We start from the raw sequence: 26,670 nt of genomic DNA on the forward strand, positions 1-26,670 counted from the left end.
CAGGAAAGTTAAAAAAATGGATGCCTTCTGTGAGGTTCGAACTCACGAATCCTGGTTTACGAGACCAGTGCTCTACCACTGAGCTAAGAAGGCGGCAGCTTTGAAATTGCGAGCTATCCCCGAATTCTCACTTCATCACACTGAATCTTGCAGCCCTCGACCAGATAATTGATTTGGCGCACTGCTGCTGCTGGGAGTGTCCACATTGCCGTTCACCAAATCTCTCGACTGTTTCGCCCTTACGATCGGCGACGACCGTCAGGCCACCAAAAGTTTGCAGTCTGCAATTTCTTGTCCTAGTGCACAGCTTTTGGGATAACGTGGCTCGACTGCGAAATGCGCCTTTCGGCTCCACTCTCTGGCTACAGTTTGCTGTTGTTCACAGTGGCACTGGCGTTGCCCATGGGGCTTCGTGTAAGGCGACTGCACGTCGCTCGGCCAACAGCGGCCTACTGCAGACCGACACTTAAGAGACACAAAATACAAATCGACATCGAGAGACAGGCCCTGTCATATGGCACTCGCGACGTATACGCTGAAATTGAATGTAAATAAAACGTCTTTTGTAGTGGGCGCCGCTCCACTGCAGTGTCACACATGGTGAATAAATAGGAAAACAGTAGAACGTCTGTGTAGGGTCATGTTTTTACCTACAGTGCCACCTGCCTGAATGTGTATAAGCATCTGTGGCATCACTCCTTCGCAGCCAAATTGCCACACTAGCTGTGTATCTCTAACAAAGTTGACGTATGTCCTCACCTCGGTGACGGTTAAAACGATTTCGCCCCTGGGTGGGCTTGAACCACCAACCTTTCGGTTAACAGCCGAACGCGCTAGCCAATTGCGCCACGGAGGCGTTGACTTTGGCTCACTTGTGCTCTCTATATCAACGCAATTCGTACACATTCTGCAGGAATCTCGCAGAATGGTAGCATCTGCTTATGCCTCTTCACATGGATAACGTGCATGCACACTGTAGCGACGCTCATAAACGAATGACATTATACTACAAAATGCATACAAACCACTGTTCTGCCTATGCATTCAGAAAACCTCCTAGGCCAGTAGAATACTTGACATAGGTTGTAGAACATCCCTTTCATTCAGTGTACTGCCATGTGATAGATATTGCTCGAGGTAGCTCCGCACGTTGCAGGAAAGTTAAAAAAATGGATACCTTCTGTGAGGTTCGAACTCACGACTCCTGGTTTACGAATCCAGTGCTCTACCGCTGAGCTAAGAAGGCGGCAGCTTTGAAATTGCGAGCTATCCCTGAATTCTCACTTCATCACACTGAATCTTGCAGCCCTCGACCAGATAATTGATTTGGCGCACTGCTGCTGCTGGGAGTGTCCACATTGCCGTTCACCAAATCTCTCGACTGTTTCGCCCTTACGATCGGCGACGACCGTCAGGCCACCAAAAGTTTGCAGTCTGCAATTTCTTGTCCTAGTGCACAGCTTTTGGGATAACGTGGCTCGACTGCGAAATGCGCCTTTCGGCTCCACTCTCTGACTACAGTTTGCTGTTGTTCACAGTGGCACTGGCGTTGCCCATGGGGCTTCGTGTAAGGCGACTGCACGTCGCTCGGCCAACAGCGGCCTACTGCAGACCGACACTTAAGAGACACAAAATACAAATCGACATCGAGAGACAGGCCCTGTCATATGGCACTCGCGACGTATACGCTGAAATTGAATGTAAATAAAACGTCTTTTGTAGTGGGCGCCGCTCCACTGCAGTGTCACACATGGTGAATAAATAGGAAAACAGTAGAACGTCTGTGTAGGGTCATGTTTTTACCTACAGTGCCACCTGCCTGAATGTGTATAAGCATCTGTGGCATCACTCCTTCGCAGCCAAATTGCCACACTAGCTGTGTATCTCTAACAAAGTTGACGTATGTCCTCACCTCGGTGACGGTTAAAACGATGTCGCCCCTGGGTGGGCTTGAACCACCAACCTTTCGGTTAACAGCCGAACGCGCTAGCCAATTGCGCCACGGAGGCGTTGACTTTGGCTCACTTGTGCTCTCTATATCAACGCAATTCGTACACATTCTGCAGGAATCTCGCAGAATGGTAGCATCTGCTTATGCCTCTTCACATGGATAACGTGCATGCACACTGTAGCGACGCTCATAAACGAATGACATTATACTACAAAATGCATACAAACCACTGTTCTGCCTATGCATTCAGAAAACCTCCTAGGCCAGTAGAATACTTGACATAGGTTGTAGAACATCCCTTTCATTCAGTGTACTGCCATGTGATAGATATTGCTCGAGGTAGCTCCGCACGTTGCAGGAAAGTTAAAAAAATGGATGCCTTCTGTGAGGTTCGAACTCACGACTCCTGGTTTACGAGACCAGTGCTCTACCGCTGAGCTAAGAAGGCGGCAGCTTTGAAATTGCGAGCTATCCCCGAATTCTCACTTCATCACACTGAATCTTGCAGCCCTCGACCAGATAATTGATTTGGCGCACTGCTGCTGCTGGGAGTGTCCACATTGCCGTTCACCAAATCTCTCGACTGTTTCGCCCTTACGATCGGCGACGACCGTCAGGCCACCAAAAGTTTGCAGTCTGCAATTTCTTGTCCTAGTGCACAGCTTTTGGGATAACGTGGCTCGACTGCGAAATGCGCCTTTCGGCTCCACTCTCTGGCTACAGTTTGCTGTTGTTCACAGTGGCACTGGCGTTGCCCATGGGGCTTCATGTAAGGCGACTGCACGTCGCTCGGCCAACAGCGGCCTACTGCAGACCGACACTTAAGAGACACAAAATACAAATCGACATCGAGAGACAGGCCCTGTCATATGGCACTCGCGACGTATACGCTGAAATTGAATGTAAATAAAACGTCTTTTGTAGTGGGCGCCGCTCCACTGCAGTGTCACACATGGTGAATAAATAGGAAAACAGTAGAACGTCTGTGTAGGGTCATGTTTTTACCTACAGTGCCACCTGCCTGAATGTGTATAAGCAACTGTGGCATCACTCCTTCGCAGCCAAATTGCCACACTAGCTGTGTATCTCTAACAAAGTTGACGTATGTCCTCACCTCGGTGACGGTTAAAACGATTTCGCTCCCGGGTGGGCTTGAACCACCAACCTTTCGGTTAACAGCCGAACGCGCTAGCCGATTGCGCCACGGAGGCGTTGACTTTGGCTCACTAATGCTCTCCATATCAACGCAATTCGTACACATTCTGCAGGAATCTCGCAGAATGGTAGCATCTGCTTATGCCTCTTCACATGGATAACGTGCATGCACACTGTAGCGACGCTCATAAACGAATGACATTATACTACAAAATGCATACAAACCACTGTTCTGCCTATGCATTCAGAAAACCTCCTAGGCCAGTAGAATACTTGTCATAGGTTGTAGAACATCCCTTTCATTCAGTGTACTGCCATGTGATAGACATTGCTCGAGGTAGCTCCGCACGTTGCAGGAAAGTTAAAAAAATGGATGCCTTCTGTGAGGTTCGATCTCACGACTCCTGGTTTACGAGACCAGTGCTCTACCACTGAGCTAAGAAGGCGGCAACTTTGAAGTTGCGAGCTATCCCCGAATTCTCACTTCATCACACTGAATCTTGCAGCCCTCGACCAGATAATTGATTTGGCGCACTGCTGCTGCTGGGAGTGTCCACATTGCCGTTCACCAAATCTCTCGACTGTTTCGCCCTTACGATCGGCGACGACCGTCAGGCCACCAAAAGTTTGCAGTCTGCAATTTCTTGTCCTAGTGCACAGCTTTTGGGATAACGTGGCTCGACTGCGAAATGCGCCTTTCGGCTCCACTCTCTGGCTACAGTTTGCTGTTGTTCACAGTGGCACTGGCGTTGCCCATGGGGCTTCATGTAAGGCGACTGCACGTCGCTCGGCCAACAGCGGCCTACTGCAGATCGACACTTAAGAGACACAAAATACAAATCGACATCGAGAGACAGGCCCTGTCATATGGCACTCGCGACGTATACGCTGAAATTGAATGTAAATAAAACGTCTTTTGTAGTGGGCGCCGCTCCACTGCAGTGTCACACATGGTGAATAAATAGGAAAACAGTAGAACGTCTGTGTAGGGTCATGTTTTTACCTACAGTGCCACCTGCCTGAATGTGTATAAGCATCTGTGGCATCACTCCTTCGCAGCCAAATTGCCACACTAGCTGTGTATCTCTAACAAAGTTGACGTATGTCCTCACCTCGGTGACGGTTAAAACGATGTCGCCCCCGGGTGGGCTTGAACCACCAACCTTTCGGTTAACAGCCGAACGCGCTAGCCGATTGCGCCACGGAGGCGTTGACTTTGGCTCACTTGTGCTCTCTATATCAACGCAATTCGTACACATTCTGCAGGAATCTCGCAGAATGGTAGCATCTGCTTATGCCTCTTCACATGGATAACGTGCATGCACACTGTAGCGACGCTCATAAACGAATGACATTATACTTCAAAATGCATACAAACCACTGTTCTGCCTATGCATTCAGTAAACCTCCTAGGCCAGTAGAATACTTGACATAGGTTGTAGAACATCCCTTTCATTCAGTGTACTGCCATGTGATAGATATTGCTCGAGGTAGCTCCGCACGTTGCAGGAAAGTTAAAAAAATGGATGCCTTCTGTGAGGTTCGAACTCACGACTCCTGGTTTACAAGACCAGTGCTCTACCACTGAGCTAAGAAGGCGGCAGCTTTGAATTTGCGAGCTATCGCCGAATTCTCACTTCATCACACTGAATCTTGCAGCCCTCGACCAGATAATTGATTTGGCGCACTGCTGCTGCTGGGAGTGTCCACATTGCCGTTCACCAAATCTCTCGACTGTTTCGCCCTTACGATCGGCGACGACCGTCAGGCCACCAAAAGTTTGCAGTCTGCAATTTCTTGTCCTAGTGCACAGCTTTTGGGATAACGTGGCTCGACTGCGAAATGCGCCTTTCGGCTCCACTCTCTGGCTACAGTTTGCTGTTGTTCACAGTGGCACTGGCGTTGCCCATGGGGCTTCATGTAAGGCGACTGCACGTCGCTCGGCCAACAGCGGCCTACTGCAGACCGACACTTAAGAGACACAAAATACAAATCGACATCGAGGGACAGGCCCTGTCATATGGCACTCGCGACGTATACGCTGAAATTGAATGTAAATAAAACGTCTTTTGTAGTGGGCGCCGCTCCACTGCAATGTCACACATGGTGAATAAATAGGAAAACAGTAGAACGTCTGTGTAGGGTCATGTTTTTACCTACAGTGCCACCTGCCTGAATGTGTATAAGCATCTGTGGCATCACTCCTTCGCAGCCAAATTGCCACACTAGCTGTGTATCTCTAACAAAGTTGACGTATGTCCTCACCTCGGTGACGGTTAAAACGATGTCGCCCCCGGGTGGGCTTGAACCACCAACCTTTCGGTTAACAGCCGAACGCGCTAACCGATTGCGCCACGGAGGCGTTGACTTTGGCTCACTTGAGCTCTCTATATCAACGCAATTCGTACACATTCTGCAGGAATCTCGCAGAATGGTAGCATCTGCTTATGCCTCTTCACATGGATAACGTGCATGCACACTGTAGCGACGCTCATAAACGAATGACATTATACTACAAAATGCATACAAACCACTGTTCTGCCTATGCATTCAGAAAACCTCCTAGGCCAGTAGAATACTTGACATAGGTTGTAGAACATCCCTTTCATTCAGTGTACTGCCATGTGATAGATATTGCTCGAGGTAGCTCCGCACGTTGCAGGAAAGTTAAAAAAATGGATGCCTTCTGTGAGGTTCGAACTCACGACTCCTGGTTTACGAGACCAGTGCTCTACCACTTTTTTTTTTTTTTTTTTTTTTTTTTTTTTTTTTTTCGTCTGATAAGACATAGGGACGCTGAAAGGCGAGCAGCAGATGCAGTGAAGTACCACACACATTTCTTCTGATTCCATCATCGTAAGAAGCAAACATGTCGACTCGATTCATGTAATATTGACTTCGCTTTCTCTAGAAAACCTTTGCTATATCGATGCCACGTGCAACTCGTGTGCAGAGAACGAGACACAAGAAGGAGTGAGCCTCTCTACCATGTGAGAGGCAGTATCTAGCAGATACACACGCTAAAACATTTGACTTGCGTTAGCTCATAAATTGCTACACGTAATTGTCTGCAAGCTAAAATGGACACATCTGCACTGCCCAGAGAGGCGACACTTGCACTCACACCTGGTGGACGGCAGTGAGACGAGGCGATGAGCTGTGGCTTCTGGGTGCGACTGTAGCGCTGCAGCCAATAATACTGCACATTGCCGGCGACCCACGTGTTTAGTAGTGACGCAACTGCTAGAATGCAGCTGAACGCCCATCTTTTGAGAGCTACAAAATTTCCGCAGTCGGCAGGACTCGAACCTACGCTCCCAGAGGGAATCTGATTTCAAGTCAGACGCCTTAACCACTTTTTTTTTTTTTTTTTTTTTTTATAACGCGAGGAGGACGTGAAACAGCATTTCGCAGGGTCCAAACTTGTCGTGATTTGTTCCGAAAAAATTACATTCCGGTACCGGGAATCGAACCCGGGCCTCCTGGGTGAAAGCCAGGTATCCTAGCCACTTTTTTTTTTTTTTTTTTTTTTTTTTTTTTTTTTTTTTTTTTTCTTTTTTTTTTTACCACTTTTTTTTTTTTTTTTTTTTTTTTTTCTTTCTAAAGACCCCTGGTTTATTAGACCAGTGCTCTACCACTTTTTTTTTTTTTTTTTTTTTTTTAATGAAGTAGTGGCAGGCAGGCGGCGGCAAAGAGGGCAGGGGTCAAGAATCCTGAGGCCTGGCCTCGATGTCGCCCCCATACCAGTCACCCATTTGTATATGTGAAATTTTTTTAATTTTTTTTATTTTTTATTTATAATTTTGTTTGAACCACTTTTTTTTTTTTTTTTTTTTTTTTTTTTTTTTTTTTTTTTTTTTTTTTTTTTTTCCTCTTTTTTTTTTTTTTTTTTTTTTATGAGGATCTTCCAGAAGGGATCCATTCTTCCACCAGAACTCAATCCATTTCTTCTAGGTGAGTGAGGCGTTAACGGCAAAAAAAAAAAAAAAAAAAAAAAAAAAAAAAAAAAAAAAAAAAAAAAAAAAATGATGACACTATCAACTATGTTAAGCAGTGTCGAACTAAAGTACCTTTTCTGGTTAGGATTAATAAATAAATAAATAAGAAATAAGTGATTAAAAAGGAATCTTCTCCTTTGTTGGTGCAAAATATAAGAAAACGAAAAGTGTTTGTTTTTTTTTCTCTAGTGTTGTCTTCACATCTTTCGTCTGTTATTGTCCTCTGCTGCTCCTCAATGATGTAGCGAATAGTCGGTTTCGCCTTACTTCGAAAGAAGGTTAAACATGCATTCATGTCTCGTGGTATAGTTTCGGGCGTTCTTTAAATATTACGTTCCCCGTCATGGCAAGACTGACGGGTCGAGTGTCGAATCGCATATCACACAATGGTCTTGCTTAAAAAGTTGGCAAAGGTCGCCTTGTAGTTACGTTCGCGTGCGATCATGCTGTGCTGCAGGGTCAGGTATAGAACGAAATCGTCTTTGTTCTTATCGCCAGTACTAAAAATATAGTGCACTGTGTGACCTATTATCCAGTTGACAGCATTCCGCTTTGTCCTGGGAAATGGGATTGCTTCAGGGTTGAGAAAGTCAGCTGGCGTTATCGCAGATGGTGAGGTCCTCTTGATGCTCGACAGTTTCTGTCGGGCGTAACCCCATATATCTTTCGTGGTACCACAGACGAAACGGTGTTCTTCGCTGTCTATGAGATTACACGTGACACACATTGGCGAGTCCTGCAAATGAATTGCATGAAGCCTGGACTGCGTCGGGATTTTTCTATTGACGGCAGCGTACCACGTCGCCTTTACTTGCGAAGGTAAGTAGGGGCTGTGGATGTTTTGCCACGTCGCGTCCCAGTTGTAGTTTGGAAATTTTTGTTCGATAACATTCCGTGATTTAGTTGCCACAAAGGAGTTGTAGATTGCCTTAACTGTCGTCAAATTCTTTTCAGAGACTGTTGTATGGACATAACTATACTCTAAGAGAAAACTCTTGAAGTGGTAGAGCGCAGTCGGTATATGGTGCACATCAATTGGCGGTTGAAGATCAGTCGGTGCGATTTCATTCAGGACAAGAGCGGTCAGACTGGTCGGTGACTGTTTCCATAGCTTGTAAGTTTTGCAGAAATAAAGAGCTTTCGCTTTTTTGTGTACATCGGTGAGACTGAGTCCGCCATCTCGCGTTGGGAGTGTCAAGGTGTCATATCGAACTTTAAAGATCTGGCCACGACATACAAAGTGTCCAAGCGCGGACAGCATGCATTTGGCTATATCGGTGGGGATGGGCAAAACTTGAGCCACATAATTGATTTTGGCAGTGATATAAATATTGGCCAATTCAACCTTTTGAAGCTCGTCCAATTTCCTGACGCTATGTAACTTCGCACAAGCACGAATTTTGTTGAGCAATTGCTTATAATTGGCGGCAATGGTGTGGCGGATGGTGTTCCGAAAATCGACACCGAGACACGTCATCCTAGTGATCTCTTTAAGCTGGCCATGACCGATCGCGCCTATGCCTTGCCCAACGTTCATAATCCCTGATTTCGTCCAATGCAGTTTCGCACCAGATGCCTTTTCATATTGTGAGATGATCAGGAGACCCCTCTCGACCTCATTGACATTCATAGCTAGGAAGGTAACATCATCAGCGTAAGCTCGGCACACTATCTTCTGCCCGTGTATGTGGAGTCCTTGTAAACGTTCCGTCAAGGTGACTAGCAGCGGTTCGATCGCAATGGCAAACAGCGCCATCGACATAGGGCAGCCCTGCCTAACAGAACTGTTTATCGGGACGGCGCGACTTGGCTGACCGTTAACGACAAGTTTGGATGTACTATTCCGTAACAATTTCTGTATGATGCTGATGAACTGCGGAGGAAAACCCAGAGTCTGCATTATCTGGAAAAGGTAAGGATGGTTCACTCTGTCGAAAGCCTGTGCGAAATCTAAAGTTACGATAGCACATCGGATTTTGCAAGCGTCCGCAACAGAAATCACATCTCGATAGTCTGATAATGTCTGATATATAGCTCTGTCCTTTCCAACACTCGTTTGATGTGATCCAATGACGGTATGCATCACAGTTTTCATTCTCGTTGCGAGAATGCGAGCGAAAATTTTGTAGTCGCTGTTGAGCAACGTAATGGGTCGCAAAGTTGCGACGGTGTTATTGCTCGTCCGTTTCGGGAGTAAGACCACAAGTCCTTCACTGAATGGCGGAGGAATGGGCATGTCCGGTTGGAGAAGTTCGTTGCAGAGCACCGTCAGCTTTGTCTTCAGTTGTGGCCAGAAGACTTGATAAAGTTCCACCGGGAGACCGTCACATCCGGGAGATTTGTTTTTTGGACTGTGGAACACCACATCTTCCAGTTCATCTTCCGTTACATCGGTGACGAGTTCGGCTACATCCGCAGGGCGAAGCCTGTGCGTTAAGCTGCTCCGGAACTCTGCAAGGGCTTCGTCGTCGGTAGGTTTATTGGACATCAAGTCAGTGTAATAAGTTTGAACGGCGTCTCTGATATCGTGTTGCCGAGTTAGAATCGTGCCGTCTTCGGATTGTAGTTCAGTTAAGATCTTTGTCCGTGCTCGTTTAGTTTCACGTATCAGGTGATAAATGGATGGCTGTTCGCCTTTTGCCATAGTCGAAACCCGACCTCTAATTTTGTAACCTTCCATCTGTTTTCGTTTCAAAAGTAATATTTTTGCTTGCAGTCTTTTAATGCGGGGGTAGTTGTCAATCACAGTGGCATCAAGAGTATATAAGTCTCGAAGACATTGATAATAAAACTCCATCGTTCTCTTAAACCACCAGTTCTTATTCCGGGAATATTGTATCATGGATTTACGAATTTTCGGTTTAGCGCATTCGAGCCACCATTGCAATGCCGAGCCGTACGTACTGAATTTGGCTTCACTTTCATTCCACGCTCGAGTGAAGGCTTCTCTGCATTCAGGATCGTCTAAATGTGCAACATTTAGTTTCCATAGTCCTTTGCCTCGGTAGGTTTCCTGTTTCCCCAAATTCAGCGTGCAAATATAAGCCGCATGGTCGGAGAAACTGGTTGGCCAGACCTCAGTTTGTAAAATTCGCTGTCTGAGAGTGTCCGATACGTAAATGCGGTCCAATCTACTCGCTGAATGATTCGTGACGTGAGTAAAACCAGGTGTTGTACCAAACTTGTGCTCCCACGTATCGACTAAACGTAAATCCTTGACGATCTGTTCTAATTCAATCGATTTATTGAAATGCGGCGTCTGATCTTTGGCGTTAAGTACACAGTTAAAATCTCCCGCCAATATTAGGTGGTCATATTGTGTTGCAAAAAGCGGAAGTATTTCTTCCTTGAAAAAGTCCGCTCGGCGTCGCCTATTAGTTGAGCCGGATGGTGCATACAGATTTAGGAGTCTAACATTATTGATAGTCACGCCAATTCCCCTACAACTTATGAGTCGTTCTACATTCTGGACGATAATTCCTTCTTTCGTGAGAATAGCGGTGCCTAAATCGGAACCGTGTCCCGGATTGGCCGTCACATTATAACCGGGAATGTGGTTCAAAGCAATGTCGGCGACCTCCTGAAGCAAGAGGATATCAATGTCGGCGGCGTATAAGAGGTCTACGATGTTGTCGAGTTTGAGGGAACTGCGGATTTTATTTATATTTAATGTACCAATTTTATACGCCTGCTGATCAGTCATTCACGCTCTTACGAGAGTAAGAAGGAATCGGCGCCGTTTTAAAAGAAGTCAGAGTCCTCTTCTTAGTTTGCCTGCCGTGGATCCTGTAACTTATCATCATGTGCCGGTTCTACTGCCGTAGAAGGCTGTTCGGGAAATCGGGAAGTGACTGGAATATCAGTTGCATCAGCGTCCATGTGTTCGACCTCTGGTTCCGCCGCCCAGTCTATAGTGCTGGGGTTCTTGGACGCAAGAGGATGATGTTGTCGTTGTTCTTTTAAACAATGATCAACATCGTCACTGCACATGGGAGACACCTGGCCGGTAGCATCGCGAGAGGGCTCAGTTAGCGTGATTGCACGATCTTCATCCCGCAGGTGTGCAGAAGTTAGCGCCTGTTGTCGGGAGGATTCTGGTGATTTTGCACTGACTTTGTCCATGATTTGCTGCACCTTTCCCCGCAACGACGCCGCCGCCTCTTCCGCACCCTGGCGGGCGATTCTGCGTTTCTTGTTCTTCCGCGGGGATTTAGCAGGTGGACAACGCTCATCGGAATCCGAGATTTCATGGTGGGGTTGTGGGGAACGACATTCAGCAGTCACAGTCCTGACCTGCGTCTCTGAGGAGGTGGAATTTTGTTCTGTTGACAGAGTCGGGGACTGCGCTACGGAATCAACCACGTCACTCACACTCAGGTGTTGCTTTTGTCGCTCAGAAATGTCAACAAGTTGCTCGGCCGTTGGAGGAAGGGTTGGTTGGGGGCGAATGTCTACTTCGGTATCCATGGGCAGTTGGTCGGTCGGTTGGTCGCGAGCCACCGAAGCGTAAGTGGTGGACAAAATAGTCATCTCCGCGGACTTCACCGGTTCACCTGTCGGCAGCTGCACAACACGTCTTTGAATACATTCAGAACGAATATGACCTGGCGAATTGCAAGCTGCACACGTTCGTGGTTGACCATCATAAATGACGATACCTCGATAACCGCAAACGTTAATGTAAGACGGAATATGTCGTAATAAGTCCACCTTCAACTGCCTGACACCGTTCAAAACCGGATATTTGTGAGCACCGGACCATTTTTCTGCAAAATTACTGAGGACCTTCCCAAAGGGTGCAATAACAAGATTGATCGCATCTGTAGGAACTTCAAAGGGTAGCTCAAAAATTCGAATTGTTCGAATACCAAGTCCCACGTGATCGACAGTAACTTCGCCAATATTTCCATCACTGTGTTTAAACTTAAGCTTACCACCGGTATTATTGACAACTCGTTCGCATAACTCAGGGTTTTTCAGCTTCAAGTACATCACACTACTCACAATTGACAAGTGAAAACCAACAGTATCTTCAAACGGAACTTGAACAACTTCCTCTAACCAATCCTCAATTTCGAAAGATTTAGGTCGAGCAAAACGTCGATCAAAGGTAAATTTCAGAGTGTCCTTTCTACTAAGTTGAGCCATTACTGCATTTTCGAACGTTGACAGAATATCTAACTACTGCGAAGCGCCGGCGAAAACGCACAGACTTACACAGCGGATGTAAACAAAGCCAGCCGCAGAGCGAAGCACAGCACGACGAACCGCTCGCCACCGCCGCTGCAGGCAGACTGCCACTGAGCTAAGAAGGCGGCAGCTTTGAATTTGCGAGCTATCGCCGAATTCTCACTTCATCACACTGAATCTTGCAGCCCTCGACCAGATAATTGATTTGGCGCACTGCTGCTGCTGGGAGTGTCCACATTGCCGTTCACCAAATCTCTCGACTGTTTCGCCCTTACGATCGGCGACGACCGTCAGGCCACCAAAAGTTTGCAGTCTGCAATTTCTTGTCCTAGTGCACAGCTTTTGGGATAACGTGGCTCGACTGCGAAATGCGCCTTTCGGCTCCACTCTCTGGCTACAGTTTGCTGTTGTTCACAGTGGCACTGGCGTTGCCCATGGGGCTTCATGTAAGGCGACTGCACGTCGCTCGGCCAACAGCGGCCTACTGCAGACCGACACTTAAGAGACACAAAATACAAATCGACATCGAGAGACAGGCCCTGTCATATGGCACTCGCGACGTATACGCTGAAATTGAATGTAAATAAAACGTCTTTTGTAGTGGGCGCCGCTCCACTGCAGTGTCACACATGGTGAATAAATAGGAAAACAGTAGAACGTCTGTGTAGGGTCATGTTTTTACCTACAGTGCCACCTGCCTGAATGTGTATAAGCATCTGTGCCATCACTCCTTCGCAGCCAAATTGCCACACTAGCTGTGTATCTCTAACAAAGTTGACGTATGTCCTCACCTCGGTGACGGTTAAAACGATGTCGCCCCCGGGTGGGCTTGAACCACCAACCTTTCGGTTAACAGCCGAACGCGCTAGCCGATTGCGCCACGGAGGCGTTGACTTTGGCTCACTTGTGCTCTCTATATCAACGCAATTCGTACACATTCTGCAGGAATCTCGCAGAATGGTAGCATCTGCTTATGCCTCTTCACATGGATAACGTGCATGCACACTGTAGCGACGCTCATAAACGAATGACATTATACTACAAAATGCATACAAACCACTGTTCTGCCTATGCATTCAGAAAACCTCCTAGGCCAGTAGAATACTTGACATAGGTTGTAGAACATCCCTTTCATTCAGTGTACTGCCATGTGATAGATATTGCTCGAGGTAGCTCCGCACGTTGCAGGAAAGTTAAAAAAATGGATGCCTTCTGCGAGGTTCGAACCCACGAATCCTGGTTTACGGGACCAGTGCTCTACCACTGAGCTAAGAAGGCGGCAGCTTTGAAATTGCGAGCTATCCCCGAATTCTCACTTCATCACACTGAATCTTGCAGCCCTCGACCAGATAATTGATTTGGCGCACTGCTGCTGCTGGGAGTGTCCACATTGCCGTTCACCAAATCTCTCGACTGTTTCGCCCTTACGATCGGCGACGACCGTCAGGCCACCAAAAGTTTGCAGTCTGCAATTTCTTGTCCTAGTGCACAGCTTTTGGGATAACGTGGCTCGACTGCGAAATGCGCCTTTCGGCTCCACTCTCTGGCTACAGTTTGCTGTTGTTCACAGTGGCACTGGCGTTGCCCATGGGGCTTCATGTAAGGCGACTGCACATCGCTCGGCCAACAGCGGCCTACTGCAGACCGACACTTAAGAGACACAAAATACAAATCGACATCGAGAGACAGGCCCTGTCATATGGCACTCGCGACGTATACGCTGAAATTGAATGTAAATAAAACGTCTTTTGTAGTGGGCGCCGCTCCACTGCAGTGTCACACATGGTGAATAAATAGGAAAACAGTAGAACGTCTGTGTAGGGTCATGTTTTTACCTACAGTGCCACCTGCCTGAATGTGTATAAGCATCTGTGGCATCACTACTTCGCAGCCAAATTGCCACACTAGCTGTGTATCTCTAACAAAGTTGACGAATGTCCTCACCTCGGTGACGGTTAAAACGATGTCGCCCCCGGGTGGGCTTGAACCACCAACCTTTCGGTTAACAGCCGAACGCGCTAGCCGATTGCGCCACGGAGGCGTTGACTTTGGCTCACTTGTGCTCTCTATATCAACGCAATTCGTACACATTCTGCAGGAATCTCGCAGAATGGTAGCATCTGCTTATGCCTCTTCACATGGATAACGTGCATGCACACTGTAGCGACGCTCATAAACGAATGACATTATACTACAAAATGCATACAAACCACTGTTCTGCCTATGCATTCAGAAAACCTCCTAGGCCAGTAGAATACTTGTCATAGGTTGTAGAACATCCCTTTCATTCAGTGTACTGCCATGTGATAGACATTGCTCGAGGTAGCTCCGCACGTTGCAGGAAAGTTAAAAAAATCGATGCCTTCTGTGAGGTTCGAACTCACGACTCCTGGTTTACGAGACCAGTGATGTACCACTGAGCTAAGAAGGCGGCAGCTCTGAATTTGCGAGCTATCGCCGAATTCTCACTTCATCACACTGAATCTTGCAGCCCTCGACCAGATAATTGATTTGGCGCACTGCTGCTGCTGGGAGTGTCCACATTGCCGTTCACCAAATCTCTCGACTGTTTCGCCCTTACGATCGGCGACGACCGTCAGGCCACCAAAAGTTTGCAGTCTGCAATTTCTTGTCCTAGTGCACAGCTTTTGGGATAACGTGGCTCGACTGCGAAATGCGCCTTTCGGCTCCACTCTCTGGCTACAGTTTGCTGTTGTTCACAGTGGCACTGGCGTTGCCCATGGGGCTTCATGTAAGGCGACTGCACGTCGCTCGGCCAACAGCGGCCTACTGCAGATCGACACTTAAGAGACACAAAATACAAATCGACATCGAGAGACAGGCCCTGTCATATGGCACTCGCGACGTATACGCTGAAATTGAATGTAAATAAAACGTCTTTTGTAGTGGGCGCCGCTCCACTGCAGTGTCACACATGGTGAATAAATAGGAAAACAGTAGAACGTCTGTGTAGGGTCATGTTTTTACCTACAGTGCCACCTGCCTGAATGTGTATAAGCATCTGTGGCATCACTCCTTCGCAGCCAAATTGCCACACTAGCTGTGTATCTCTAACAAAGTTGACGTATGTCCTCACCTCGGTGACGGTTAAAACGATGTCGCCCCCGGGTGGGCTTGAACCACCAACCTTTCGGTTAACAGCCGAACGCGCTAGCCGATTGCGCCACGGAGGCGTTGACTTTGGCTCACTTGTGCTCTCTATATCAACGCAATTCGTACACATTCTGCAGGAATCTCGCAGAATGGTAGCATCTGCTTATGCCTCTTCACATGGATAACGTGCATGCACACTGTAGCGACGCTCATAAACGAATGACATTATACTTCAAAATGCATACAAACCACTGTTCTGCCTATGCATTCAGTAAACCTCCTAGGCCAGTAGAATACTTGACATAGGTTGTAGAACATCCCTTTCATTCAGTGTACTGCCATGTGATAGATATTGCTCGAGGTAGCTCCGCACGTTGCAGGAAAGTTAAAAAAATGGATGCTTTCTGTGAGGTTCGAACTCACGACTCCTGGTTTACAAGACCAGTGCTCTACCACTGAGCTAAGAAGGCGGCAGCTTTGAATTTGCGAGCTATCGCCGAATTCTCACTTCATCACACTGAATCTTGCAGCCCTCGACCAGATAATTGATTTGGCGCACTGCTGCTGCTGGGAGTGTCCACATTGCCGTTCACCAAATCTCTCGACTGTTTCGCCCTTACGATCGGCGACGACCGTCAGGCCACCAAAAGTTTGCAGTCTGCAATTTCTTGTCCTAGTGCACAGCTTTTGGGATAACGTGGCTCGACTGCGAAATGCGCCTTTCGGCTCCACTCTCTGGCTACAGTTTGCTGTTGTTCACAGTGGCACTGGCGTTGCCCATGGGGCTTCATGTAAGGCGACTGCACGTCGCTCGGCCAACAGCGGCCTACTGCAGACCGACACTTAAGAGACACAAAATACAAATCGACATCGAGAGACAGGCCCTGTCATATGGCACTCGCGACGTATACGCTGAAATTGAATGTAAATAAAACGTCTTTTGTAGTGGGCGCCGCTCCACTGCAGTGTCACACATGGTGAATAAATAGGAAAACAGTAGAACGTCTGTGTAGGGTCATGTTTTTACCTACAGTGCCACCTGCCTGAATGTGTATAAGCATCTGTGGCATCACTCCTTCGCAGCCAAATTGCCACACTAGCTGTGTATCTCTAACAAAGTTGACGTATGTCCTCACCTCGGTGACGGTTAAAACGATTTCGCTCCCGGGTGGGCTTGAACCACCAACCTTTCGGTTAACAGCCGAACGCGCTAGCCGATTGCGCCACGGAGGCGTTGACTTTGGCTCACTAATGCTCTCCATATCAACGCAATTCGTACACATTCTGCAGGAATCTCGCAGAATGGTAGCATCTGCTTATGCCTCTTCACATGGATAACGTGCATGCACACTGTAGCGACGCTCATAAACGAATGACATTATACTACAAAATGCATACAAACCACTGTTCTGCCTATGCATTCAGAAAACCTCCTAGGCCAGTAGAATACTTGTCATAGGTTGTAGAACATCCCTTTCATTCAGTGTACTGCCATGTGATAGACATTGCTCGAGGTAGCTCCGCACGTTGCAGGAAAGTTAAAAAAATGGATGCCTTCTGTGAGGTTCGATCTCACGACTCCTGGTTTACGAGACCAGTGCTCTACCACTGAGCTAAGAAGGCGGCAACTTTGAAGTTGCGAGCTATCCCCGAATTCTCACTTCATCACACTGAATCTTGCAGCCCTCGACCAGATAATTGATTTGGCGCACTGCTGCTGCTGGGAGTGTCCACATTGCCGTTCACCAAATCTCTCGACTGTTTCGCCCTTACGATCGGCGACGACCGTCAGGCCACCAAAAGTTTGCAGTCTGCAATTTCTTGTCCTAGTGCACAGCTTTTGGGATAACGTGGCTCGACTGCGAAATGCGCCTTTCGGCTCCACTCTCTGGCTACAGTTTGCTGTTGTTCACAGTGGCACTGGCGTTGCCCATGGGGCTTCATGTAAGGCGACTGCACGTCGCTCGGCCAACAGCGGCCTACTGCAGATCGACACTTAAGAGACACAAAATACAAATCGACATCGAGAGACAGGCCCTGTCATATGGCACTCGCGACGTATACGCTGAAATTGAATGTAAATAAAACGTCTTTTGTAGTGGGCGCCGCTCCACTGCAGTGTCACACATGGTGAATAAATAGGAAAACAGTAGAACGTCTGTGTAGGGTCATGTTTTTACCTACAGTGCCACCTGCCTGAATGTGTATAAGCATCTGTGGCATCACTCCTTCGCAGCCAAATTGCCACACTAGCTGTGTATCTCTAACAAAGTTGACGTATGTCCTCACCTCGGTGACGGTTAAAACGATGTCGCCCCCGGGTGGGCTTGAACCACCAACCTTTCGGTTAACAGCCGAACGCGCTAGCCGATTGCGCCACGGAGGCGTTGACTTTGGCTCACTTGTGCTCTCTATATCAACGCAATTCGTACACATTCTGCAGGAATCTCGCAGAATGGTAGCATCTGCTTATGCCTCTTCACATGGATAACGTGCATGCACACTGTAGCGACGCTCATAAACGAATGACATTATACTTCAAAATGCATACAAACCACTGTTCTGCCTATGCATTCAGTAAACCTCCTAGGCCAGTAGAATACTTGACATAGGTTGTAGAACATCCCTTTCATTCAGTGTACTGCCATGTGATAGACATTGCTCGAGGTAGCTCCGCACGTTGCAGGAAAGTTAAAAAAATGGATGCCTTCTGTGAGGTTCGAACTCACGACTCCTGGTTTACAAGACCAGTGCTCTACCACTGAGCTAAGAAGGCGGCAGCTTTGAATTTGCGAGCTATCGCCGAATTCTCACTTCATCACACTGAATCTTGCAGCCCTCGACCAGATAATTGATTTGGCGCACTGCTGCTGCTGGGAGTGTCCACATTGCCGTTCACCAAATCTCTCGACTGTTTCGCCCTTACGATCGGCGACGACCGTCAGGCCACCAAAAGTTTGCAGTCTGCAATTTCTTGTCCTAGTGCACAGCTTTTGGGATAACGTGGCTCGACTGCGAAATGCGCCTTTCGGCTCCACTCTCTGGCTACAGTTTGCTGTTGTTCACAGTGGCACTGGCGTTGCCCATGGGGCTTCATGTAAGGCGACTGCACGTCGCTCGGCCAACAGCGGCCTACTGCAGACCGACACTTAAGAGACACAAAATACAAATCGACATCGAGGGACAGGCCCTGTCATATGGCACTCGCGACGTATACGCTGAAATTGAATGTAAATAAAACGTCTTTTGTAGTGGGCGCCGCTCCACTGCAATGTCACACATGGTGAATAAATAGGAAAACAGTAGAACGTCTGTGTAGGGTCATGTTTTTACCTACAGTGCCACCTGCCTGAATGTGTATAAGCATCTGTGGCATCACTCCTTCGCAGCCAAATTGCCACACTAGCTGTGTATCTCTAACAAAGTTGACGTATGTCCTCACCTCGGTGACGGTTAAAACGATGTCGCCCCCGGGTGGGCTTGAACCACCAACCTTTCGGTTAACAGCCGAACGCGCTAGCCGATTGCGCCACGGAGGCGTTGACTTTGGCTCACTTGTGCTCTCTATATCAACGCAATTCGTACACATTCTGCAGGAATCTCGCAGAATGGTAGCATCTGCTTATGCCTCTTCACATGGATAACGTGCATGCACACTGTAGCGACGCTCATAAACGAATGACATTATACTACAAAATGCATACAAACCACTGTTCTGCCTATGCATTCAGAAAACCTCCTAGGCCAGTAGAATACTTGACATAGGTTGTAGAACATCCCTTTCATTCAGTGTACTGCCATGTGATAGATATTGCTCGAGGTAGCTCCGCACGTTGCAGGAAAGTTAAAAAAATGGATGCCTTCTGTGAGGTTCGAACTCACGACTCCTGGTTTACGAGACCAGTGCTCTACCACTGAGCTAAGAAGGCGGCAGCTTTGAATTTGCGAGCTATCGCCGAATTCTCACTTCATCACACTGAATCTTGCAGCCCTCGACCAGATAATTGATTTGGCGCACTGCTGCTGCTGGGAGTGTCCACATTGCCGTTCACCAAATCTCTCGACTGTTTCGCCCTTACGATCGGCGACGACCGTCAGGCCACCAAAAGTTTGCAGTCTGCAATTTCTTGTCCTAGTGCACAGCTTTTGGGATAACGTGGCTCGACTGCGAAATGCGCCTTTCGGCTCCACTCTCTGGCTACAGTTTGCTGTTGTTCACAGTGGCACTGGCGTTGCCCATGGGGCTTCATGTAAGGCGACTGCACGTCGCTCGGCCAACAGCGGCCTACTGCAGACCGACACTTAAGAGACACAAAATACAAATCGACATCGAGAGACAGGCCCTGTCATATGGCACTCGCGACGTATACGCTGAAATTGAATGTAAATAAAACGTCTTTTGTAGTGGGCGCCGCTCCACTGCAGTGTCACACATGGTGAATAAATAGGAAAACAGTAGAACGTCTGTGTAGGGTCATGTTTTTACCTACAGTGCCACCTGCCTGAATGTGTATAAGCATCTGTGGCATCACTCCTTCGCAGCCAAATTGCCACACTAGCTGTGTATCTCTAACAAAGTTGACGAATGTCCTCACCTCGGTGACGGTTAAAACGATTTCGCCCCCGGGTGGGCTTGAACCACCAACCTTTCGGTTAACAGCCGAACGCGCTAGCCGATTGCGCCACGGAGGCGTTGACTTTGGCTAACTTGTGCTCTCTATATCAACGCAATTCGTACACATTCTGCAGGAATCTCGCAGAATGGTAGCATCTGCTTATGCCTCTTCACATGGATAACGTGCATGCACACTGTAGCGACGCTCATAAACGAATGACATTATACTACAAAATGCATACAAACCACTGTTCTGCCTATGCATTCAGAAAACCTCCTAGGCCAGTAGAATACTTGTCATAGGTTGTAGAACATCCCTTTCATTCAGTGTACTGCCATGTGATAGACATTGCTCGAGGTAGCTCCGCACGTTGCAGGAAAGTTAAAAAAATCGATGCCTTCTGTGAGGTTCGAACTCACGACTCCTGGTTTACGAGACCAGTGATGTACCACTGAGCTAAGAAGGCGGCAGCTCTGAATTTGCGAGCTATCCCCGAATTCTCACTTCATCACACTGAATCTTGCAGCCCTCGACCAGATAATTGATTTGGCGCACTGCTGCTGCTGGGAGTGTCCACATTGCCGTTCACCAAATCTCTCGACTGTTTCGCCCTTACGATCGGCGACGACCGTCAGGCCACCAAAAGTTTGCAGTCTGCAATTTCTTGTCCTAGTGCACAGCTTTTGGGATAACGTGGCTCGACTGCGAAATGCGCCTTTCGGCTCCACTCTCTGGCTACAGTTTGCTGTTGTTCACAGTGGCACTGGCGTTGCCCATGGGGCTTCATGTAAGGCGACTGCACGTCGCTCGGCCAACAGCGGCCTACTGCAGACCGACACTTAAGAGACACAAAATACAAATCGACATCGAGAGACAGGCCCTGTCATATGGCACTCGCGACGTATACGCTGAAATTGAATGTAAATAAAACGTCTTTTGTAGTGGGCGCCGCTCCACTGCAGTGTCACACATGGTGAATAAATAGGAAAACAGTAGAACGTCTGTGTAGGGTCATGTTTTTACCTACAGTGCCACCTGCCTGAATGTGTATAAGCATCTGTGCCATCACTCCTTCGCAGCCAAATTGCCACACTAGCTGTGTATCTCTAACAAAGTTGACGTATGTCCTCACCTCGGTGACGGTTAAAACGATGTCGCCCCCGGGTGGGCTTGAACCACCAACCTTTCGGTTAACAGCCGAACGCGCTAGCCGATTGCGCCACGGAGGCGTTGACTTTGGCTCACTTGTGCTCTCTATATCAACGCAATTCGTACACATTCTGCAGGAATCTCGCAGAATGGTAGCATCTGCTTATGCCTCTTCACATGGATAACGTGCATGCACACTGTAGCGACGCTCATAAACGAATGACATTATACTACAAAATGCATACAAACCACTGTTCTGCCTATGCATTCAGAAAACCTCCTAGGCCAGTAGAATACTTGACATAGGTTGTAGAACATCCCTTTCATTCAGTGTACTGCCATGTGATAGATATTGCTCGAGGTAGCTCCGCACGTTGCAGGAAAGTTAAAAAAATGGATGCCTTCTGCGAGGTTCGAACCCACGAATCCTGGTTTACGGGACCAGTGCTCTACCACTGAGCTAAGAAGGCGGCAGCTTTGAAATTGCGAGCTATCCCCGAATTCTCACTTCATCACACTGAATCTTGCAGCCCTCGACCAGATAATTGATTTGGCGCACTGCTGCTGCTGGGAGTGTCCACATTGCCGTTCACCAAATCTCTCGACTGTTTCGCCCTTACGATCGGCGACGACCGTCAGGCCACCAAAAGTTTGCAGTCTGCAATTTCTTGTCCTAGTGCACAGCTTTTGGGATAACGTGGCTCGACTGCGAAATGCGCCTTTCGGCTCCACTCTCTGGCTACAGTTTGCTGTTGTTCACAGTGGCACTGGCGTTGCCCATGGGGCTTCATGTAAGGCGACTGCACATCGCTCGGCCAACAGCGGCCTACTGCAGACCGACACTTAAGAGACACAAAATACAAATCGACATCGAGAGACAGGCCCTGTCATATGGCACTCGCGACGTATACGCTGAAATTGAATGTAAATAAAACGTCTTTTGTAGTGGGCGCCGCTCCACTGCAGTGTCACACATGGTGAATAAATAGGAAAACAGTAGAACGTCTGTGTAGGGTCATGTTTTTACCTACAGTGCCACCTGCCTGAATGTGTATAAGCATCTGTGGCATCACTACTTCGCAGCCAAATTGCCACACTAGCTGTGTATCTCTAACAAAGTTGACGAATGTCCTCACCTCGGTGACGGTTAAAACGATGTCGCCCCCGGGTGGGCTTGAACCACCAACCTTTCGGTTAACAGCCGAACGCGCTAGCCGATTGCGCCACGGAGGCGTTGACTTTGGCTCACTTGTGCTCTCTATATCAACGCAATTCGTACACATTCTGCAGGAATCTCGCAGAATGGTAGCATCTGCTTATGCCTCTTCACATGGATAACGTGCATGCACACTGTAGCGACGCTCATAAACGAATGACATTATACTACAAAATGCATACAAACCACTGTTCTGCCTATGCATTCAGAAAACCTCCTAGGCCAGTAGAATACTTGTCATAGGTTGTAGAACATCCCTTTCATTCAGTGTACTGCCATGTGATAGACATTGCTCGAGGTAGCTCCGCACGTTGCAGGAAAGTTAAAAAAATCGATGCCTTCTGTGAGGTTCGAACTCACGACTCCTGGTTTACGAGACCAGTGATGTACCACTGAGCTAAGAAGGCGGCAGCTCTGAATTTGCGAGCTATCCCCGAATTCTCACTTCATCACACTGAATCTTGCAGCCCTCGACCAGATAATTGATTTGGCGCACTGCTGCTGCTGGGAGTGTCCACATTGCCGTTCACCAAATCTCTCGACTGTTTCGCCCTTACGATCGGCGACGACCGTCAGGCCACCAAAAGTTTGCAGTCTGCAATTTCTTGTCCTAGTGCACAGCTTTTGGGATAACGTGGCTCGACTGCGAAATGCGCCTTTCGGCTCCACTCTCTGGCTACAGTTTGCTGTTGTTCACAGTGGCACTGGCGTTGCCCATGGGGCTTCATGTAAGGCGACTGCACGTCGCTCGGCCAACAGCGGCCTACTGCAGACCGACACTTAAGAGACACAAAATACAAATCGACATCGAGAGACAGGCCCTGTCATATGGCACTCGCGACGTATACGCTGAAATTGAATGTAAATAAAACGTCTTTTGTAGTGGGCGCCGCTCCACTGCAGTGTCACACATGGTGAATAAATAGGAAAACAGTAGAACGTCTGTGTAGGGTCATGTTTTTACCTACAGTGCCACCTGCCTGAATGTGTATAAGCATCTGTGCCATCACTCCTTCGCAGCCAAATTGCCACACTAGCTGTGTATCTCTAACAAAGTTGACGTATGTCCTCACCTCGGTGACGGTTAAAACGATGTCGCCCCCGGGTGGGCTTGAACCACCAACCTTTCGGTTAACAGCCGAACGCGCTAGCCGATTGCGCCACGGAGGCGTTGACTTTGGCTCACTTGTGCTCTCTATATCAACGCAATTCGTACACATTCTGCAGGAATCTCGCAGAATGGTAGCATCTGCTTATGCCTCTTCACATGGATAACGTGCATGCACACTGTAGCGACGCTCATAAACGAATGACATTATACTACAAAATGCATACAAACCACTGTTCTGCCTATGCATTCAGAAAACCTCCTAGGCCAGTAGAATACTTGACATAGGTTGTAGAACATCCCTTTCATTCAGTGTACTGCCATGTGATAGATATTGCTCGAGGTAGATCCGCACGTTGCAGGAAAGTTAAAAAAATGGATGCCTTCTGTGAGGTTCGAACTCACGAATCCTGGTTTACGAGACCAGTGCTCTACCACTGAGCTAAGAAGGCGGCAGCTTTGAAATTGCGAGCTATCGCCGAATTCTCACTTCATCACACTGAATCTTGCAGCCCTCGACCAGATAATTGATTTGGCGCACTGCTGCTGCTGGGAGTGTCCACATTGCCGTTCACCAAATCTCTCGACTGTTTCGCCCTTACGATCGGCGACGACCGTCAGGCCACCAAAAGTTTGCAGTCTGCAATTTCTTGTCCTAGTGCACAGCTTTTGGGATAACGTGGCTCGACTGCGAAATGCGCCTTTCGGCTCCACTCTCTGGCTACAGTTTGCTGTTGTTCACAGTGGCACTTGCGTTGCCCATGGGGCTTCATGTAAGGCGACTGCACGTCGCTCGGCCAACAGCGGCCTACTGCAGACCGACACTTAAGAGACACAAAATACAAATCGACATCGAGAGACAGGCCCTGTCATATGGCACTCGCGACGTATACGCTGAAATTGAATGTAAATAAAACGTCTTTTGTAGTGGGCGCCGCTCCACTGCAGTGTCACACATGGTGAATAAATAGGAAAACAGTAGAACGTCTGTGTAGGGTCATGTTTTTACCTACAGTGCCACCTGCCTGAATGTGTATAAGCATCTGTGGCATCACTCCTTCGCAGCCAAATTGCCACACTAGCTGTGTATCTCTAACAAAGTTGACGTATGTCCTCACCTCGGTGACGGTTAAAACGATGTCGCCCCCGGGTGGGCTTGAACCACCAACCTTTCGGTTAACAGCCGAACGCGCTAACCGATTGCGCCACGGAGGCGTTGACTTTGGCTCACTTGTGCTCTCTATATCAACGCAATTCGTACACATTCTGCAGGAATCTCGCAGAATGGTAGCATCTGCTTATGCCTCTTCACATGGATAACGTGCATGCACACTGTAGCGACGCTCATAAACGAATGACATTATACTACAAAATGCATACAAACCACTGTTCTGCCTATGCATTCAGAAAACCTCCTAGGCCAGTAGAATACTTGACATAGGTTGTAGAACATCCCTTTCATTCAGTGTACTGCCATGTGATAGATATTGCTCGAGGTAGCTCCGCACGTTGCAGGAAAGTTAAAAAAATGGATGCCTTCTGCGAGGTTCGAACCCACGAATCCTGGTTTACGGGACCAGTGCCCTACCACTGAGCTAAGAAGGCGGCAGCTTTGAAATTGCGAGCTATCCCCGAATTCTCACTTCATCACACTGAATCTTGCAGCCCTCGACCAGATAATTGATTTGGCGCACTGCTGCTGCTGCGAGTGTCCACATTGCCGTTCACCAAATCTCTCGACTGTTTCGCCCTTACGATCGGCGACGACCGTCAGGCCACCAAAAGTTTGCAGTCTGCAATTTCTTGTCCTAGTGCACAGCTTTTGGGATAACGTGGCTCGACTGCGAAATGCGCCTTTCGGCTCCACTCTCTGGCTACAGTTTGCTGTTGTTCACAGTGGCACTGGCGTTGCCCATGGGGCTTCATGTAAGGCGACTGCACGTCGCTCGGCCAACAGCGGCCTACTGCAGACCGACACTTAAGAGACACAAAATACAAATCGACATCGAGAGACAGGCCCTGTCATATGGCACTCGCGACGTATACGCTGAAATTGAATGTAAATAAAACGTCTTTTGTAGTGGGCGCCGCTCCACTGCAGTGTCACACATGGTGAATAAATAGGAAAACAGTAGAACGTCTGTGTAGGGTCATGTTTTTACCTACAGTGCCACCTGCCTGAATGTGTATAAGCATCTGTGGCATCACTCCTTCGCAGCCAAATTGCCACTCTAGCTGTGTATCTCTAACAAAGTTGACGTATGTCCTCACCTCGGTGACGGTTAAAACGATGTCGCCCCCGGGTGGGCTTGAACCACCAACCTTTCGGTTAACAGCCGAACGCGCTAGCCGATTGCGCCACGTAGGCGTTGACTTTGGCTCACTTGTGCTCTCTATATCAACGCAATTCGTACACATTCTGCAGGAATCTCGCAGAATGGTAGCATCTGCTTATGCCTCTTCACATGGATAACGTGCATGCACACTGTAGCGACGCTCATAAACGAATGACATTATACTACAAAATGCATACAAACCACTGTTCTGCCTATGCATTCAGAAAACCTCCTAGGCCAGTAGAATACTTGACATAGGTTGTAGAACATCCCTTTCATTCAGTGTACTGCCATGTGATAGATATTGCTCGAGGTAGCTCCGCACGTTGCAGGAAAGTTAAAAAAATGGAAGCCTTCTGTGAGGTTCGAACTCACGACTCCTGGTTTACGAGACCAGTGCTCTACCACTGAGCTAAGAAAGCGGCAGCTTTGAATTTGCGAGCTATCGCCGAATTCTCACTTCATCACACTGAATCTTGCAGCCCTCGACCAGATAATTGATTTGGCGCACTGCTGCTGCTGGGAGTGTCCACATTGCCGTTCACCAAATCTCTCGACTGTTTCGCCCTTACGATCGGCGACGACCGTCAGGCCACCAAAAGTTTGCAGTCTGCAATTTCTTGTCCTAGTGCACAGCTTTTGGGATAACGTGGCTCGACTGCGAAATGCGCCTTTCGGCTCCACTCTCTGGCTACAGTTTGCTGTTGTTCACAGTGGCACTGGCGTTGCCCATGGGGCTTCATGTAAGGCGACTGCACGTCGCTCGGCCAACAGCGGCCTACTGCAGACCGACACTTAAGAGACACAAAATACAAATCGACATCGAGAGACAGGCCC

General features: G+C 48.1%; 34 non-coding genes across 34 annotated transcripts; all 34 read right to left on the reverse strand.

Moving 5' to 3' along the window:
- Positions 1 to 21: 21 nt before the first annotated feature.
- Trnat-cgu (transfer RNA threonine (anticodon CGU)) lies at positions 22 to 93 on the reverse strand. Its single transcript has one exon. It is a non-coding gene; the product is annotated as a tRNA-Thr (tRNA).
- Positions 94 to 782: 689 nt separating this feature from the next.
- On the reverse strand, positions 783 to 856 carry Trnan-guu (transfer RNA asparagine (anticodon GUU)). The gene has a single exon. It is a non-coding gene; the product is annotated as a tRNA-Asn (tRNA).
- A 318-nt stretch (positions 857 to 1,174) lies between these two features.
- On the reverse strand, positions 1,175 to 1,246 carry Trnat-cgu (transfer RNA threonine (anticodon CGU)). Its single transcript has one exon. It is a non-coding gene; the product is annotated as a tRNA-Thr (tRNA).
- A 689-nt stretch (positions 1,247 to 1,935) lies between these two features.
- On the reverse strand, positions 1,936 to 2,009 carry Trnan-guu (transfer RNA asparagine (anticodon GUU)). Its single transcript has one exon. It is a non-coding gene; the product is annotated as a tRNA-Asn (tRNA).
- A 318-nt stretch (positions 2,010 to 2,327) lies between these two features.
- Trnat-cgu (transfer RNA threonine (anticodon CGU)) lies at positions 2,328 to 2,399 on the reverse strand. The gene has a single exon. It is a non-coding gene; the product is annotated as a tRNA-Thr (tRNA).
- A 689-nt stretch (positions 2,400 to 3,088) lies between these two features.
- Positions 3,089 to 3,162, reverse strand: Trnan-guu (transfer RNA asparagine (anticodon GUU)). The gene has a single exon. It is a non-coding gene; the product is annotated as a tRNA-Asn (tRNA).
- A 318-nt stretch (positions 3,163 to 3,480) lies between these two features.
- On the reverse strand, positions 3,481 to 3,552 carry Trnat-cgu (transfer RNA threonine (anticodon CGU)). The gene has a single exon. It is a non-coding gene; the product is annotated as a tRNA-Thr (tRNA).
- Positions 3,553 to 4,241: 689 nt separating this feature from the next.
- Positions 4,242 to 4,315, reverse strand: Trnan-guu (transfer RNA asparagine (anticodon GUU)). The gene has a single exon. It is a non-coding gene; the product is annotated as a tRNA-Asn (tRNA).
- Positions 4,316 to 4,633: 318 nt separating this feature from the next.
- On the reverse strand, positions 4,634 to 4,705 carry Trnat-ugu (transfer RNA threonine (anticodon UGU)). The gene has a single exon. It is a non-coding gene; the product is annotated as a tRNA-Thr (tRNA).
- Positions 4,706 to 5,394: 689 nt separating this feature from the next.
- Positions 5,395 to 5,468, reverse strand: Trnan-guu (transfer RNA asparagine (anticodon GUU)). The gene has a single exon. It is a non-coding gene; the product is annotated as a tRNA-Asn (tRNA).
- Positions 5,469 to 13,108: 7,640 nt separating this feature from the next.
- On the reverse strand, positions 13,109 to 13,182 carry Trnan-guu (transfer RNA asparagine (anticodon GUU)). The gene has a single exon. It is a non-coding gene; the product is annotated as a tRNA-Asn (tRNA).
- A 318-nt stretch (positions 13,183 to 13,500) lies between these two features.
- Trnat-cgu (transfer RNA threonine (anticodon CGU)) lies at positions 13,501 to 13,572 on the reverse strand. The gene has a single exon. It is a non-coding gene; the product is annotated as a tRNA-Thr (tRNA).
- Positions 13,573 to 14,261: 689 nt separating this feature from the next.
- Trnan-guu (transfer RNA asparagine (anticodon GUU)) lies at positions 14,262 to 14,335 on the reverse strand. The gene has a single exon. It is a non-coding gene; the product is annotated as a tRNA-Asn (tRNA).
- Positions 14,336 to 14,653: 318 nt separating this feature from the next.
- On the reverse strand, positions 14,654 to 14,725 carry Trnat-cgu (transfer RNA threonine (anticodon CGU)). Its single transcript has one exon. It is a non-coding gene; the product is annotated as a tRNA-Thr (tRNA).
- Positions 14,726 to 15,414: 689 nt separating this feature from the next.
- Positions 15,415 to 15,488, reverse strand: Trnan-guu (transfer RNA asparagine (anticodon GUU)). The gene has a single exon. It is a non-coding gene; the product is annotated as a tRNA-Asn (tRNA).
- Positions 15,489 to 15,806: 318 nt separating this feature from the next.
- On the reverse strand, positions 15,807 to 15,878 carry Trnat-ugu (transfer RNA threonine (anticodon UGU)). Its single transcript has one exon. It is a non-coding gene; the product is annotated as a tRNA-Thr (tRNA).
- Positions 15,879 to 16,567: 689 nt separating this feature from the next.
- Trnan-guu (transfer RNA asparagine (anticodon GUU)) lies at positions 16,568 to 16,641 on the reverse strand. Its single transcript has one exon. It is a non-coding gene; the product is annotated as a tRNA-Asn (tRNA).
- A 318-nt stretch (positions 16,642 to 16,959) lies between these two features.
- Positions 16,960 to 17,031, reverse strand: Trnat-cgu (transfer RNA threonine (anticodon CGU)). Its single transcript has one exon. It is a non-coding gene; the product is annotated as a tRNA-Thr (tRNA).
- A 689-nt stretch (positions 17,032 to 17,720) lies between these two features.
- Positions 17,721 to 17,794, reverse strand: Trnan-guu (transfer RNA asparagine (anticodon GUU)). The gene has a single exon. It is a non-coding gene; the product is annotated as a tRNA-Asn (tRNA).
- Positions 17,795 to 18,112: 318 nt separating this feature from the next.
- Trnat-ugu (transfer RNA threonine (anticodon UGU)) lies at positions 18,113 to 18,184 on the reverse strand. Its single transcript has one exon. It is a non-coding gene; the product is annotated as a tRNA-Thr (tRNA).
- A 689-nt stretch (positions 18,185 to 18,873) lies between these two features.
- Positions 18,874 to 18,947, reverse strand: Trnan-guu (transfer RNA asparagine (anticodon GUU)). The gene has a single exon. It is a non-coding gene; the product is annotated as a tRNA-Asn (tRNA).
- A 318-nt stretch (positions 18,948 to 19,265) lies between these two features.
- Trnat-cgu (transfer RNA threonine (anticodon CGU)) lies at positions 19,266 to 19,337 on the reverse strand. The gene has a single exon. It is a non-coding gene; the product is annotated as a tRNA-Thr (tRNA).
- Positions 19,338 to 20,026: 689 nt separating this feature from the next.
- Positions 20,027 to 20,100, reverse strand: Trnan-guu (transfer RNA asparagine (anticodon GUU)). The gene has a single exon. It is a non-coding gene; the product is annotated as a tRNA-Asn (tRNA).
- Positions 20,101 to 20,418: 318 nt separating this feature from the next.
- On the reverse strand, positions 20,419 to 20,490 carry Trnat-cgu (transfer RNA threonine (anticodon CGU)). Its single transcript has one exon. It is a non-coding gene; the product is annotated as a tRNA-Thr (tRNA).
- A 689-nt stretch (positions 20,491 to 21,179) lies between these two features.
- Trnan-guu (transfer RNA asparagine (anticodon GUU)) lies at positions 21,180 to 21,253 on the reverse strand. Its single transcript has one exon. It is a non-coding gene; the product is annotated as a tRNA-Asn (tRNA).
- A 318-nt stretch (positions 21,254 to 21,571) lies between these two features.
- On the reverse strand, positions 21,572 to 21,643 carry Trnat-cgu (transfer RNA threonine (anticodon CGU)). The gene has a single exon. It is a non-coding gene; the product is annotated as a tRNA-Thr (tRNA).
- A 689-nt stretch (positions 21,644 to 22,332) lies between these two features.
- Positions 22,333 to 22,406, reverse strand: Trnan-guu (transfer RNA asparagine (anticodon GUU)). Its single transcript has one exon. It is a non-coding gene; the product is annotated as a tRNA-Asn (tRNA).
- Positions 22,407 to 22,724: 318 nt separating this feature from the next.
- On the reverse strand, positions 22,725 to 22,796 carry Trnat-cgu (transfer RNA threonine (anticodon CGU)). Its single transcript has one exon. It is a non-coding gene; the product is annotated as a tRNA-Thr (tRNA).
- A 689-nt stretch (positions 22,797 to 23,485) lies between these two features.
- Positions 23,486 to 23,559, reverse strand: Trnan-guu (transfer RNA asparagine (anticodon GUU)). Its single transcript has one exon. It is a non-coding gene; the product is annotated as a tRNA-Asn (tRNA).
- A 318-nt stretch (positions 23,560 to 23,877) lies between these two features.
- Trnat-cgu (transfer RNA threonine (anticodon CGU)) lies at positions 23,878 to 23,949 on the reverse strand. Its single transcript has one exon. It is a non-coding gene; the product is annotated as a tRNA-Thr (tRNA).
- Positions 23,950 to 24,638: 689 nt separating this feature from the next.
- Positions 24,639 to 24,712, reverse strand: Trnan-guu (transfer RNA asparagine (anticodon GUU)). Its single transcript has one exon. It is a non-coding gene; the product is annotated as a tRNA-Asn (tRNA).
- A 318-nt stretch (positions 24,713 to 25,030) lies between these two features.
- On the reverse strand, positions 25,031 to 25,102 carry Trnat-cgu (transfer RNA threonine (anticodon CGU)). The gene has a single exon. It is a non-coding gene; the product is annotated as a tRNA-Thr (tRNA).
- A 689-nt stretch (positions 25,103 to 25,791) lies between these two features.
- On the reverse strand, positions 25,792 to 25,865 carry Trnan-guu (transfer RNA asparagine (anticodon GUU)). Its single transcript has one exon. It is a non-coding gene; the product is annotated as a tRNA-Asn (tRNA).
- A 318-nt stretch (positions 25,866 to 26,183) lies between these two features.
- On the reverse strand, positions 26,184 to 26,255 carry Trnat-cgu (transfer RNA threonine (anticodon CGU)). The gene has a single exon. It is a non-coding gene; the product is annotated as a tRNA-Thr (tRNA).
- Positions 26,256 to 26,670: the final 415 nt, after the last annotated feature.

Source organism: Schistocerca gregaria, chromosome 5 (genome assembly GCF_023897955.1).
Source record: "Schistocerca gregaria isolate iqSchGreg1 chromosome 5, iqSchGreg1.2, whole genome shotgun sequence".
Lineage (NCBI taxonomy): Eukaryota > Metazoa > Arthropoda > Insecta > Orthoptera > Acrididae > Schistocerca > Schistocerca gregaria.